Source organism: Vidua chalybeata, chromosome 9 (genome assembly GCF_026979565.1).
Source record: "Vidua chalybeata isolate OUT-0048 chromosome 9, bVidCha1 merged haplotype, whole genome shotgun sequence".
Lineage (NCBI taxonomy): Eukaryota > Metazoa > Chordata > Aves > Passeriformes > Viduidae > Vidua > Vidua chalybeata.
The window spans coordinates 25,221,258-25,237,967 of record NC_071538.1 but is presented as its reverse complement, the minus strand read 5'-3'; positions in this window follow the sequence as shown (position 1 = coordinate 25,237,967).

Genomic DNA, 16,710 nt, shown 5'->3' with positions numbered 1-16,710 from the left:
TGCTGCAGACATTACAGTGCTATTCCAACCAGTAGCTCAGAGCGGGGCCAGCCTGGGGTCCCTGTCCAAGAGGTACTTTAATGATGCTAAGTAAATATTTATGTATTACAGAAACTAAATAAACTTCTGCTATACTTCCTTAAAAATGCTGAAAACCCTCCAAAAACCAAAATAGACCAACAAAAAAAGAACTACTTCAAGGACTGGTGGACTCTCAAACATGGATTTTATTTGTGAAGGAATGGGAGGGATTTTTTTCTTTTTTAATTGCTTTTAGCAGCAGGATTGAGGAAGATGTGTAAGAAACTGTAAATCTTGTTTCTACTTGTGGAATTACTAGAGATTCTGTAGGGTGGATGGCCTTCCTTTGGGGTCAATGCTTCCTTTCACTAGAAACTGTACAGGGGCCCAATTACATATCCTGATGAGTGTTGCCTCAGCACCTGGGAAGGACCTTGCCTGCTACCCCAGGTAATTTCTCTGTGAATATCATAGCTGAGGAGAGAAACAGGCAAGTCTTTTGGCCAGCCCAGGAACCTGAGCCAGGCTGGAGGCCAGTGCTGTGTGGTGCACATGCTGAATGACTGCTAGTAAAACCACTCCCTTGTTCAGATTAAAAAACAGGATTATTTTAGCGCTGTATTTCTGAGGAGAGTAGTTATGAAGGAGGGTCAGAAATAGCCTGTCAAACCTACTGCATGAGGAGGAGCTATTGCATACCCAAGTACAACCTCTAAATTTTTGGCATCTTGGGAGCTACAGCCATGAAGGCTGTTCTGTGTGGTATAAGCCTAGAGAGAGTCCTTTGTATAATATAACATGGGCAGGCTTTTGCAAGGCATATTAGTAGAAACAGTGATATTAATGTACCTGTTAGTTCACATAGCTGGTGAACTACAAATTATTCTAATTATAAAACAATTTATCTTTTTTTTTTTTTTTAGAGTTCTTCATTCCTAAACAATAGTCAGTCTTAGAGGAAGCTACCATGGAACATTTCAGCCAACTAATAAAAAATGCAGTGTTTCCTGAATGTGTGATCTTTGCTTGGCTTTTGTTAGATTAATAATTTAGTAAATATAGTTGAGTGTGTTTAATGCAATTTTCTCCTCTTTAAAATGTTCTCGCAGGTAAATGAAAAATCACTTTTATTTGTGCTTTCATGAACAGAGTCCCATTTTCCCTCCCTTCACAATGATCTGATGCTGCAGCAAATAGGGGGTGGGGAGTGGAGGGGAAGGGCTGAGCAGCCAGGTTGTTCAAGCATTGCTGTCAAGTTTGAATGGCCAGTGCAAATTAATTGTTTTTCATAGTTTCCGTCTTTGTAAGCACTTTGCATATCACCATAACTTTAACTGAAGGAAGCTTGGTGACAGTGCTGTGGCAAAGCCGGCAGTAGAGAGGTCTGGAAGTACACGTGAGGCATGAGGACAGCTGGAGAAGCAGAGGCTGCTCTTGCTTTGCCTGCCCTGCATGGACATGCTGTGTTTGGGCTGGGATCTGCTCCTCTGCTGCTCTGTGCACAGTGTTGGGGTCATGGTGATTCCAGGTACTGGTGCTCCGACAGCTCAACACGTCTGTGGCTCTTAGTGGGTTCTCATGGCCTGCTGCCCTTTTCCTCTTCCAAATGGTGCTCCTTCACTGTGTGTCACACCATGAGCTACATAATAGACAAGTTCCCAGTTGCTCTAGTTGCTGCCCCAGAGGCTGTGAAGGGTTGATGTACACGGTTGTGACTGCCAGCAGGTGCCTTTGCCTCACATGACTCATGGGCTCCAGAGCACAGCATGTCATGGAAAAGATAAAGAAGGAAGGATATGGTCATCTACCTACCAGCAGCTGGGCTGAATCAAACATTGTATTAAACAGGTCTGCTGCCTTCTGCTGGAAATAGAAACTAGCAGTAAGCAAGAGAGTCACATGGGCTCTACTTTCAGCATTAGCAGAGGATAATGGCTCTTGTTCCCTAGAGGCTGTCCAGCATATCATCTGCTGCTGTGGGCTACATGCTCAGCAGCCAAAATTTGGCACTTGGGGAACATATATTAAGTATTTTTGCCTAATTCTTCAGAAGTCCTACTGGAAACTAGATCAGGAATTGCACTGCCTGGTATGAAAATTTTATGTTAAATAGTTCAAATGCTTAGTCTAAAAAAATAATGACTCTTGTCCTTTCATAACTGGAATACAGAGCAGAATATTCAGGTAAAAATAATTTATGACAGTAATATGGTATAAACCAACTTTTCAGCAGCTAGTTGCTTAAATTCCTTCTTTCCCACTCCACACTTGTCAAACCTGTAGGGAAATCACTGCAAGAAATACCCCTTTGGCCTGCTATATTCATCAGAAATAGGATGTTGTGTGTGAACACTTAACTGTGTAATGAAAAAAGGATCTCATATGCAATGATCTGGAGGATCAAGAGGTCAACCAGTTTTCTGAAGCTAAGTCTAATTTTTACTGGCAGCATCTAATATTAATTACTAAAGCTCACACCTTTCCCCATTAAATTCTGAACATTTATGCACATTAATATGAGACATCTAATGGCTTGACAGCTTTAATTTTTTTCACTGTGTGCATTTCATTTTGTTTAACCACAAGAAAACTGAACTTCTATTTATTATGGGAAAAATTGATTCAGAATAAATCCTGACAGTTTGAGTTACTTCTGAGCTTTTGTATTTAATGGAAACACAGTATGAAATCCCTTTCTATGCTCCCTGTGTGGGAAGGAGGGATTTGACAGTAGGAGAGCAGATATCACCACTAATAAAAGTGACTGCATGGCAGGGTGGGACAGGCATGTTGTGTAGGCATTTTGCTTCAGGACCCTTCCCCAGCAGGGAAGCCCCAGCATGCTGGTACTGAAGTGCAGACAGCCAAGAGCAGCTCCAGCAGGCAGCATTAGTTGTGATAGGTGTGCAGGATTGCTGCCTTTACACCAGGGGTTTCTGCAGACAGAGGTAGTCAATAGATGATCAGATGTCCCTTCTCCAACCATCTCTTGATATCTCCAGGCAAACTGAAGCCTGTATGGTAAATGCAGATGCTGCATTCAGGAAACAAGCCTTGTTTGGTTGAGCTCTTCCTCATTGCCACAATAACATTGCAGAGGTCTGGTGCTTACTGGACTGGCTGAAATGCTCAGCCTGGTGTGACAAGCGTGGATGCCAACTGGATGTATTGCTGCAAAACTGGAAAGTGGTCACCAACTCATTTCACACCAGCTACTGGAGAGATATCAGCTGAATAGAAAGGCATAAACTTGGTATGGGATTTAAGAAAAAAAAAACAAACCTCAAGCCATATTTTGATCATTAAGAAACAAAGCATAAATGAAATCCTGGCTACTGAAGAAGGCTAGGTGAGGACACTGTGAGGCCCCAAGGAAATTCCTTATAGGAGAACAGTTACTGCAGCAGAGTTCAAAAGTGTTAGGGAGATGCTCAACAGCAAGGAGAATGGAAAGAATAGATGAGCTGTCCTTGATAGTACCATGACTATTAAATAGCAATTTCTGCTTTTGCTTGGTTGTCTACCTTGTTTTTTCATTTTGACTCAGCATGAATAGTAACTTAATAACTGCTTTTGTATTGGTAGTCCCCTGACAGAAGTACTATCAGGTTGGATAAGCTGTAAGAAATTCAGGACTCCTGAAGCAGAGGTATTGAAGCTTGGTCCCTGCCCCCCTGTTGCTTGTCATTCCTGCTCTTGTTGCCAAGGGGGGATTTCTCCTCATCACTTCTGACACTTTTCAGTCTTTAAGATTGTTTTGTAAATCATGGATGTTGGAAGCACATATATCTTAGCTGTCTAGAGTTCAGGCTCTTGTGCAAGGATACTGCTTGACAGAGGGAGAAATCCTCCTTACCCTGCAGTAATATAGGATAGTGAGCAGGAAATGGTCTGATAGTTAAAGCAGATGGTTTCTCAGCAAAAGCCTTCTGTGACTTGTGTTCTCTGTAACTTTTTTTAGTGAGACAAACCAGCTTTCCTGATATGACAGCTTCATTGCTGTGCCTTGTGAAAACATGCTGCCACTTATACTAATTTTACCTTGTAAGAATATGAGAGCACAGTGGTAAATCAAAAAAGTCAGCATTGCTATGATTTGAGAAATGCTTTTTTTTTTTTTTTCTGTGGCATAAATGGCTGCCAATAGAGGGAAGAGATTTGTTAAACTATGCAGAGAACAATAGCTTTAAAATATAAACATGTTCCTGCTTTTCCTGATTTTTGCATATCTGCATTGTGAGTCAATGCAGTTGCTAAAAGAGTGCTCCCCAAAAGGGCTGTTCTACAGCTATGTGGTTTGTAAATGACAAGAGTTAGGGGAAAAATAATAAAGGCAAACTTCTTGCAGAAGACTGCACTAACAGGGTTTACAGTCTGAAACAGGGTGCATGTAAATGAATGTAGAGCAGTGGTGTTGATAGAGGCCAGGGAATGCTGCTAACAGGGCTGGGGAGCTGGGAGATGCTGGAGTGTGCCAGCCTTCGAGGGAGTGAGGGGACCAAGGAGGTGGTGACACATCTGACACATCTTGGTTTGTGCAGACCAAGTCTGCCTTTCCTCTGAGGTATAAAGGAGGAGCAAACAGTGTCCTCTCCTCTAACTGGTGCATTGAACCTTTGTGTAAATGGGAGATGAAGATGTGATAATTAATATTTTGTTTTAGGTTATATTGACTTCTGTTGAATATATCAAAAGGTTTCAGATTAGACCCTGAGTGACACTGAGGTCTTCCTACAGTGCTATCAACCATGTCCTCCTACAATACCAGGTGCTGTCTGTGTTTGATGGGAAGGGGTCACGGTGGTATCTGATTACATTCTTGTTCTTAGAGTTATCCTTTTTTGGAGTGATTTGATGTCTCTGAAGGTCAAAGTACAGGAACTAAAACTAATAATCACCTACAAAAATTCCAGAACAATCTCTGGAAATGCCGTCATATTAACTGTTTAACTATACATTAACCATATTAACTGTTGGCATAAAATAGGAGTTCTTAAATGATTGTTCACATTTCAGCTCTATGAAGCTGAACTCCTTGATTTTGAATTAATGTCTCAAGACATTTCAGTTTCCTTACCCTATATTAGGGCTCGAAGTGACAAGTTGATGACATCATGATAATTTTTCTTATGTAGTAAATGGTGAAGCCATTGACGTATGACTTAACAGGACTAAATGACTTTTGACCAAAGAGAATGGGTTCTCAAAGAAAAAGGTTCGTAGTCAAAACCAAATCTTCAATAATAGCAGGGAAAATATAGAAAATTAGTGCCAAAGTAAATTGCATTTTGGATGAATATAGTCTTCTTTCAAGTTTGTCCCACCATGATAATCCTTCTTTATTTACTGGTGTTGGCCTTTTCTCTTTAGAGACCTTTAGTGAAGACTTATTTTATATTTCATGTATCATTAAAGTGACTTAAATGATCAAGGATGTGGTAGGCCTGACATTTATTTTTAATTATCAGCATAAATAAAGAACCAGCTATATTCCACACCTGCTGCAATTATAAAAATATATTTTCTTCATTTATAAAATAAATTATGTGCTTCAGGGAGTCAACCAGAGAGATGAGAGGCTGTTCTTTTTGATAATCTTTCTATATTGTCAAGGTCTATTAGATCTGACTGCAAAGGGCGAATGATGTGGTTTTGATGCTACACAATTCATGAATTCCATGCAGTTCCTGGGAAGGGTATCTGCATAGTAATGAAAACAGAATTGTGGAAGAAAACTACTCTAGAAGTGCTTTATCACAGCCTCACATCTACACTGCTGGGCTGTGCAGCCTTAGATATTGTATTTGTGAAAAGAGCAGTTTGGTGAGATTGGTCACAAAAAACTCAAGCTAGAACAGAAAAGAGGCCCCTTCAGCTCTTAGATACCATCTAAAAAGCACTTCAGTTTAAATTTTGATCTCTTTAAAGATGAAAAGTTTCATATGAATTGAAAGAGCCGAGCTATATTTTACTCAGCATTGCTTTCTATTTTTTGTTCCATTTGTATGTGTAAGTTAGCATTAGTTATAAAATGTATACATAATTACATTTTAGAAAATACAACACATTCAATTAATCTAATCTGAGACTCCATTTGTCAAAGTACTCTGCTTTAGTAGTTCATACTCCCTTCTCATGCAGGCTGTCATATTTGTTTTTTTTAATGAAAAGTCTATCATGAAATAGTAATGCTATTTTAACACTCTTGGCTAGACTGGCTACAGCACAACAGTGGAATAAACTGGTTACAACTAAATAATTCGTCTTCAAACTGTTGTGCCTTAGGTTAAACAGTCTCTCTAACAAGGCTGAGAGAAGCTTTCTCTACTTTTCTGTGTGATGGAAGAAAACCTATTTTATATTACACTAGCTAATTTCTGTTTCCTAAGCTGCTCTCCCTGTTCAACAGTAACCGACTTCAGTGAGCGGTGGTATCCTGTACAGCAAGTGAAGATGTTTTACATTTGGATATTTTCATCCAGTCTGGAGATTTCTTGTGATCCCATTAGATGTAGTGGGCCACACACAGTCTTCTGAGTCCATGTGGCTCTCTGAGGCTTCCCTGTCTCACAGCATGTCGCAGCTCTTCACACTTGGGAAGGTTTTACCAGCACGTGGTGTCCAACGTGACATGTTTGCTTCTTGTGACACACCAAGATTGTCTAGCATTTGCCACAATGCGAATTATTAGCTGAGTACCTTTTGATGAAATAAGATATTATGGCAATTTGGTAATTTAGTGCAAATTCATAAATTTGTTGTTTAAAAGTTAAAGTAATTAGTTAAAAGCATTTTGATTAATGATAGCTAACAGCTTGTATGTATGAATATAATAGTGCTGAGTGGTTGTATTCCACGTGAAGTGATTGATTGTGTTCTGGGGGTGCACATATGTTCTGGCTGCATAGAAATTATTGTTAGTCATGCAGTTTCACTAATGGGATTATTTTCAGTGGTGTCTCTGCCATTTTAATGTGCTCGCTTTTCAGTCTTATTCTAGATATCCAAGATTGCTGTATCTTGCATCAGTGTGGTTACTCTCGTTCTCTTTCATGTAACTGTCATACCTTGGAGACAATGGCAACAAGAAAAATTGAAAGGAAATGTATTTTGATGTCTTGAAAACAGCATCATAGACAAGAAAAAGCCCCAACCCAAAAAGCCAAACCCATAATACTTTATATTTTAAGCAAATAAAAGGTCTACTTTGAATTTTTTGTGCCAAGACAATTTGGCTTTTAGGATAATGTTTCCACATATGTTCAACAGCCACCTAAGTAAAACTCTTTGGATGTCTGTCTTCCATTTGCTTTAGTCTGACGTAGGAATCCTGATTATATGGTGAAAACTGGTCTCTAAAATGTTCACACAATTTGTTCCTCAGGATGCAGACCTTTATATCACTTGCCATTCAGGGAAGCAAGTGTTCTTTTGTTACAAAACATTTATTGAAATTTCATTTGAAGGCAACAAACTGAACTGTGTGGGCTCAGCTTACCAAGTATGTTGCAGCTGCTCTGGTGATTTTGTTAGCACAGAGAGCCCACTTGACATCTCTGGCTATACCAAGAGATCTGTGTGAGCACTAAGCTTCTAGGATATGGCCAAAGCCTAAGAGTTTGACTGAGACCTTGCTGTGGGGTGTTAGACATCACCTTGAGCTGCTGGGGATTTTGATATGTAATATAAAATGGAATAACCCAGGAGGGGACCAATTTAATACCAAGCCACCACAGGGTGGAGGGAACGCAGAGGTGGCATCATTTCAGTTTTGGCCCCAACCTCTGACCTGGGCTCTTTGGCTGCAGCCCACAAATACAGAGCTACAGAATGTGTTATTCTGAAAAACAAACCCAAGGTGCTAGACTGACATCAATTGTTGTGCAATGCTCAATTGTCTCAGGGATACAACTAAAAAGCCATTCCCTAGTTCCATGAACCTCACCCAGGATTTGCCAAAACCATCTTTAGACATAAAGGTGTCCCTTGTGTCCTTTCAGGATTTGACCTCTATGCTCAGACTGTCAGGAATTTTGTGGGGAGGATGCCCAGAGTGGCATCCCACAGCCTAGAGTGGGACCATCCACTCATTTCACACAGTGAGGAGAGCAGCTGTCAGACAGTAACTGCTTTCATCCACCGACCCTCTCCCTCTGTTATTTGCGCATTACTGTCGTTTCTGCCTCTCTTCTCATGTGCAGAATATCTGCTTCTAGATGTTCTGAGTAGTTTCTGCATGCAGATCTGGAGCAGGTTGCCTATCAGAAATCAATATTTTAAATGATATTTTCCCCACAAGATTATTATCATTGTAAAATCAAAATATTTTGAAGATCTTGAAAGCTCCAAGAATATTCTGTGTATGAGCTGACAGGAAACCATAATCAAATTGTCAAGCAATTGCTTCTACTGTGGCAAAGTGAGAATGTTAGATTACATGTGTCAGCATGTGAAGATAAAGACTGTGCAGTGAACAGCAGGCTGAGGGCTTGATAGGAGATGGGAAGTTTATCGCTCTGCGCTGTAACCTATTGTGGACAGTTCTGCTACCTCAGCAGTCCTCAGTTTGCATTAAAAACTATGATCAATAAAATGCCTCAGTTTTGTCATTCTACCAACTTTATTTGATCAATTAAACTGAAAACTAATTGCTATTCCAAAGGGTTAAGTAATAAAAGATGCAGAATACTAATGTACGTTCAGTAATTGTTTACTGACTCTAATATTATTGTTGCTGCTCTAATCTCTTCAAACTGGTATCAAAATGTATGCTGCTGTGATTATTTGAGTAAGAAAAATGGCTCATTTATTCAACATATGCATTGGCCGCTGATCTGGGATTTCAGATTTTTAAAGATTTATGTTCAAACTTTTTTTTCCGGTTTTCCTGTCCTTTTACCTATTCTTCTGTAAACTCTTCAATCTTCCTGTTCTCTATGACTGCTCTATGTTCACTGAAAACTTCTTACTGTTTTTTTGTTCTGAGCCAAAATATGCAGAGAACTTGAACTTTTATTAAATTCAGTTAGAATTAATGACTCATCACCTTGAATGATCAAAGCTTGTAGGACATGTTCTCAAGCAGCCCAATCATTCCTGTAGCTTTTTCTCTTGTAGAGAAAGAAAATGTGTTTGCAGGAGTGGATTTAAAATGTTTTTAACTCTGGTAACCAGATTGCTGTTCAGGGTGGTTATTTAACTGTAGCAGAGAACAGGCATTTAATATCTGTTAAATAAATTAGTAATTTTAGAAAAGTACAGTATTTAGCTAGTCAACTGGTACAACCTTTGTCTGACCATGAAAGGAGTTGTAATTCTCCAACAAAATTTAAAAGGAAGCAAACAGTGATACAAGATGGGAAAAGGAAAATAAATACTAGACAATCAGAATTAGGTTGCCAGTGGTAGATTAAACCAGTATTGTACATTGAGAAGAGTGACTGGTGAAGGGAATGCATAAAATTTTGTAATTTTGGTTGGCAGGAAAAATATTTGCAGGGGTATTGTTTGAAAGTATATGGAGAGAAATATAATGGAGAATGACAAATGCATGAAGACTGGAAGAATTATGTGCATTTAATTTAAAGATAAGAAAAGAAAACCAAAAAAGGATAAATTGTGAATGTTTTGACTGATTTAGAAATAGATTTCTAATCTTCCTGGGGCAAGGGCCTGGAGCAGCCTTCCAGCAAGACTTGTAAATGGGAAATGTACTTTCACCTGCAATCATATGACTCCATTTCCTCTGACTTGCACTAGAGTGGGCAAAGCAGAGCCAGTGTTGGCTGTGCCTCTGCTTTTCTGTTAGTGGGTGTTGCGGGTGGACTGTCACCTTAATACTAAACAAGAAGGTAAATTTACATTTAAACTGGAAATTAGTCAGCTAGTGAGACAATTATGTAATGTGGGGCTAGGACTAGACAGGGTGTCCAATGACTCAGCTCTAGTTCTCTAGTCTTGCATATTTTATCCTAAAGAACACATTACTTCTCAGAACTATTCTGTGTCTGGTAGGGGCATTAATTCACAACTGAAGGGCAAAGTCTGCTTCTGTGATCAGTGTATCTGCTGCTTTAGAGTGTCTCATTTGAGAACGTGTACTGGGGAGCAATATGGCCTAGGCTTGTACATTTATTTAGTACATAGCAGGTGAACTGTCTCTAAATTTAATTTCCTTTGCTCCTTCTGGGGGTCACATGCATTTATGGCAGAGTCCTATCCCCATTAAAGCAGTAGGAAGATGACAGATGAGATTCTTGTGGTCTGGAGAAAATATTCTCTGTCTTGAAGGCTTATCAAATGCTAGTCTGAGACTCAGAAGGAGAGAGACTGAGGCTGTGACTGATCCAAGACCCAAGTGTAGTACTAGGGGGGAAAAAACCCCTCTTTCATTCCAAGCTACTAGTTCTTTTAAATGAGCACTTCAGTGTCTCCTCTCTCCTTGTTTTCTCTTCATGAGAACACTTTTCCTGCAGTCCACAGCAAGGGATATCTCCTCAATATGAGCAATTAGAGAATGTTGTTGAAAAAGGTATGATTTGAACCTATATAAAAATGATCATATATGCACAATATCCTAGAAGAAGATTGAAGTACAAAAGGAAAGTTGAGAAAACCCTCTGGGCTGAAAACTTGCTGTTGATGCAACTTCAGTACACACTAGTTTGGTGCTCAGAACCTTTTGTTTGCCAACAATCTGTAAGGCCTTTTCATCAGCAAATTACTGTTTGTGTTCAATCACTGTTTCCTTATCCCAAAGGCTTATCAACTCTATTTCACTAAGCAAATGTATCTCTTCAGTAAAATTTGTTATTATCATGCACTTGCAGCCCAGAAAGCCAACTGCACCCTGGGCTGCATCCACAGCAGTGCAGGCAGCAGGGCAGGGAGGGGACTCTGCCCCTCTGCTCTGGTGAGACCCAGCCTGCAGTGCTGTGTCCAGCTCTGGGGCTGGAAACACAGAAAGGACACAGAGCTGTTGAAGTGAGACCAGAGGGGAGACCATGAAATTACTCAGTGGGCTGGAGCACCTTTCCTATGAAGATGTTCTGGGAGCGTTCAGCCTAGAGAAGAGAAGGCTCTGAGAGACCTTAGAGACCCTTTGAGTACCTAAAGGAGAGACTGTGAAAGAGGGACTTTTTACAGGAGTGTGCAGGGCTAGGACAAGGGGGAATGGCATAAAACTGAAAGGGTTTATATTAGACTCTAGGAAGGTTTATATTAGATTCTAGGAAGGTTTATATTAGACTCTAGGAAGAAATTCTTTGCTTTGAGGGTGGTGAGGCACTGGAACACTCCACTCTGGAATTGTTGAAGGCTAGAGTGGATGGGGCTTTAAGCAACTTGATCTAGAGGAAGGTGTCTCTACCCATGGCAGGGATATTGGAACCAAATGACTTTTAAGGTCCCTTCCAACTCAAACTGTTCTATGATCTTAGTTGAGAATTATGCAGTAAGTTTTGTTCACTGTACCTAAGCAATGAATCTTGACTGGCTTCTGTCTGTGCTGTGACAATGGGAACTGCAAATGAGTAGGAATTAAGTAGCAGTTACTGTTGCTTTAACTCTTGGTTTGAAACTGCTTACTTGTGGTTTATTTTTGCACAGCTCTCCAAGCTGCTTAGCTGAAAAGGCATTTAAAATGTTTGTTGTATTGCTCGGAAGGATAGCCTGCCAAGGGCTATTATGATGACAAAATAAATGCCAGTGACTGTACTTTGCCAACAGAATATTGGACTATGACTTTTTTTCTTCAGCATTTTCTAGAGTCACTATTTGAATGGAAAATGGTAAGAGTGTTGGGGTGAAATGCTGTAGATTCAGCATTCTCCCTTGACTAGCTCTCTTCTTTACTTGGAGGACCTTAAGCACACATCTTTCAGAAATGAATCTTATACAGGACCCTACTTCATCTTCCTGCCTCTTTCAATTGCTTTGATAATAATAAGAATTTTAGCATTAGAAGTATGCCTTTGTAGTATCGCTCAAGGAGGAGTGTTTGTTTTCATACATCTTAATAATTTATCATGCTCTTGATAAGAATTCTAGATCAACAGAAAATAATAAACAGGCTCAGGGAGACAGCTGTTTGATGCTGATGTTAATTTTGCAGCAACCGAATTGGTCTTCTGTCATTACAACTTAAGATGCATAATTGTAAGATCATCATTTTGGGGAAGTTACTGCTGCCAAATATTTTACAAAATGTGTATTAATTAAGCAGTTTAAAATGAAATGCACCTTTCCTTACTAACATGGAAAAGAGGAAATAACTGTAGTGTTGAGACTTTAAAACATTTATAAATGAGGAGAGTGTGCTGCAATCTCAATGCTAAAAATAAGAAAGAGGTTTTTTTTTTTTTTTTTTTGGAATATAACCAAGCCATTAGAAATGGGCAGACTAATTCAGATAAAAATAGAATTAAATTGAATCTTTAGTTAATATTCAAAAATACTGAATGCTTGAGAAACTGATAATCATTTTTGCATATCTCAGTAACCCATCTGATTAGTAGGGGCTAAGGAAAGCAAAGAAATATGTAATAAAAAAGGTAATTCCAGAGAGGGAAGTGGTTTAGTGGTCTAAGTTTAAGTATTTAGGAGTTTCTGTGTGCTTTTTTTTTCATGATCATGTCTGTGTTAGTGTGCTTACAAATAACCATAGTATGAAGCCATATGGAAGAACAGCACATGAATGCAACATTAGCTCAGTGAGAAATGCCTGCAGTGGTTTGTGAACTTGACCGTATTTGGGAATGATGAGCTTTATAATGCCCTTTGTCAGAGGTAAAAAGAAGGTGGTGGTTCTTAGCTCCCTCAGCTACACTCCTTATGAGAAATGACAGCAGGTCTGAGTGATCTGTGAAAGAGAGCACAAAATGTGTGACTTGTATCAAGTTTCTGCTCAAGTGCAATGAGAACAGCAAAAATGGCTGTTGGATGTTAATTAGTATGTTTCTACCATATTGGAATAGTCTTAGCTGCTACAGAATTCTTGCTAAAGAATTCTAGAAATCCATTTGGGCAAGAGCCCTTTGTAGCTGGGGAGGTAAAGCAACAGCATTGTGGAATATTTCAGGAAATTTGAGGAAATGAAGCTAAAATCCTCAGGATCAACCCTTTGAGAAGTTTAACAATTGTGGAGCGTAATGGAAGGGATTTACTACAGGTTCATTTATTCTTGTTGGAGAAAACTAGAGCTTAGGTCTAATCGAGGATACAGTGGTAGAAGCCAGGAATTAATTTATAAAAATGAAAGGTGCTACAGAAGTATAAAAAAATCTGATCTTGTGGCTCTGGTGACTTGAGTTCTGCTTGTGTAGTTATGCTTGCTTTTAAAACAATGTGTTCAAGTGTTGGCCTCCTTGCTACTCTGAGCTTTAACCTTTAGGCACATATCTAGGAGTGGGCAGATGTGTCTGTTGATCCATTTAGACTAGACCCCACTACTCAGACCAGCTTACTGCCCAAAGGCAGAAACCTGCCCTGTAAATCTGCTTCTTTGTGCCTTTGTAATCCAAGTCCCTGTCCCCAGAGCACTGATCGCTTGCTAAGGTTTCTGGTAGGAGGATAGCAGTAAAGATGGCCATTACAGTGGAAATGGAACCAAGTGCAGCTAGGAAAAAGCTAATTAAAAATGAAGGGGATGAGGAGCCTGGAAGAGGTAATGGTCCTGGAAAACACTTTGGTCCTAGGACAAAGGGTTATTTCTGATAGGTTTTCTTAAAAGCATTGTCAACATAAATTCCATCTGTTCTGTAGAGATCTCTTTCTGTTTTGGGTATCTTTCACAAACCACTGTCACTGTGTAATTGTTGCTGTCTCATCTTTTCCATCTGGACGTTTTCTCTTCTTCAAAGTGATTTTAATTGTTGCAGTAACATAGCTACTCTATGGATCTTTGTTGCATTCTCTAAGAACTCTTGCCCAGTGCCGACCGGAGTTGAAGCTGTCCATTATGAACAAAACACAGTGCAGCTTCACAAACAGCATTATTGAAGAGGCACTTTGCATTATTCCAAGTGCCCACTTTACTAACATGTATCTATTCTCAGGAGTAATAAGGGCTGCATTAGATTCTCTGTGAATGATTCAAGGGTCAGGGTCTAGACTCACTTGTGCTGGGATAAATGTAGTGGAGCACCACAGAAGTCAGTTGTTGTTATGGCTCTGTGTGGTTGGAGCAGAGATTAAAATGTTTTTCTCTGTATCACAGGTAGGGCTCTCCCAGGCCAAATACGTAGATTATATTGCCTAAGTACTTACCACCAATTAGAAGAAATATGTATTTAACAACCTTAGAGAAATGAAAATAAGATTTAGTAATTTGAGATATTAACATTTTTTGTCAATCTCCAGTTGCTTGTTTGCCCTTTTTCTCTAACACTATTGTTTGCAGCTTTCCATTTTATTTGGGATTAAAAAAAAAAAGAAAGAGAGAAGTAATATCTTCTAGCATTTTTATAGTAACAGTTATGGTAATTTTAGAACATTGTCATGCCAGTTGGTGTGTTAAGGTAATTTGAAGACATTACAACAAGATGAAAAAAAAAAATCTTTTATGCTGATGATGGCTGATTTACTTGCAGTGGAAACCTTGGTTTTCATCTCTGTTAGTGTAGCAGGCCTGCTGTCACACCTGCGTCACTACTTCTGAAATAAAATATGATGGGCTTTTTGGAAGAAGATTGAGAAACTTTGAGAAGGATTATAGCCCAGTATAATTCCTGGTTTTTGGACATTCTCGACTGATTCCTCACTGCTGAGAGTCTGACCTGTCTGGAGCTGCGTGGTGATGTGCTGTGTTACTTTAATGAAGAGGACTGAAGGCAAAGAGATAAAGGGTATCTTTCTCCAAATCATGCATGAGTCTGTGCCAGAAGGCCTGGGGTCTGTTGAGGCTGCCAGTGCAGGCTTCTGGTGTGCACCCTGGGTGTCACAGTGTCTCCCCAGTCTTGTGCCTTATTGCCCCCACTTTCCAGGGGGCTGGCTCTCCTTTCCTTTTCCTTCCATCTCATTGAGGGCAGGAAGATGTGGTTCCCTTGAGTTGAAAATAAGAAAATGTTACTTTTCCACCTTCATTTTTTAGTGATTTTAATGGACATGGCAGGTATGGGAAGAAGGCTGAGGGGTAGAGGTTGCTATGGGATTGCTATGGGATGTTGAGGTGGGCATGGGACTGTGCCCTCAGCCAGGAGCTTTGCTGAGGAAGAGGAAGGCTCCCCCTCCCTGAGGAGACAGAACTCATTGCCATGGAAGTTGCTGAACCACAAAGGCTGAGCTGTTCAGAAGTGCTTTCAGTCCAGGGCAGTTTGTGGAGCCACCTCTGCACTGACCCTGTTTTCCAGGAGAGTATGCTGGAAGTGGCCATGTGGAAGGGAGAGTAGGGCCAAGGGATTGAGGTAAGGGCTTTGGGGATTTGCAGGGGATGTCTTCAGAAGTCAGTTGTTCTTGAACCAGAGCTTCCTTACTGAGGTGAGGACTAACTGTTCCTTCCTCATGAATTCCTCCTACCTCTGGCTTAATGCCAGTGTCTTTATGCCTGTTGGATTTAACCTGTTCAGTGGGTTGAAGTGCTCAATGTGTGGCTGTCTTGGAGGACATGGGGGCTGGTTTTGCCTGTCCTGTTTAGCAGGACAAATGCAGCAGAAGCCCTTGAAAGAAGCTGGTGCCTGGTTCCTCTATGAGGGAAAGGATGTGTAACCTGGGGAGTGCATGTGTGCAAAATCTTTTTCTCAACTACACAGGGAGCAAAAAGGAAGGAGAAACAGGGGCAGTCTGTTGAGAAGTTAAAGCTTGAAGCATCCTTAACAGGAGAGTGGGAGGGAATACTGCTTAATCTCTGAGTTTTACCACTGTCAGGAAATAAGAGTGGAGGAGTGAGGAAAGTACATCATGACATACTCTGTGACATGGCAGGGAAATGTACTCTTTTTTTTTTTTTTTTTTTCAACTTTGCTGAGGAGCACAAGTTATTGACTTGCACTCTGTTGTAGCCAGGTACTGTACAAAAACAGCAAAACCCTGTAAACTCTTTGGATAGGGGCTGTCTTTCTAAGACAGGGAGTACAGACCCCTTGTTTTATGCTCTGACAAGCTGGCTTTCCTGCAAGTCAAGCAGTATTTCCAAAAAAATCAGAAACAGGTGCCTGTTTCACATGTTTTCAAGTGGTACCTGGTTTTCCCTGCCCTCTCTGTGTGTTCCCAGGGGGCTCAGCATCTTTTCCACAGTGAATTACCCACTGGACATATCTGAGCTTCCTGTGATTTCACAGCAAATAACTGAGTAAAGCATTCTCTGAGAATCAACAATTTTTATTATTTGTTACAGATCCCTCAACTTATATAGTTATTAAAAAAGGGTGAATTTCTTGATGTAGCAGACATTAGTATACACTATTTTCATAGTAGTTCAATGTTGCTTTTCCACTGTGTCTGGTAAAAGGAAGACATGCACACATTCCTTTTCACTGAATCTTTTCTCTGAATGGCACTTCAGGTGTGCCTACAAAATTCAGAACCGTACAGTGTACAATTCTCACGGGAACAGATCACTACCAATGAGAGACTTGTGTCACTGGCCACCTCTTTTTTTCTGGCAGTTGGTGGTAGCTCTTGGTTTACAGCAGGTGACCCAATGACACACATGTGTAAGGCCTGCTCCTGTCAGTGCAAGCAGTGTCATAAGCA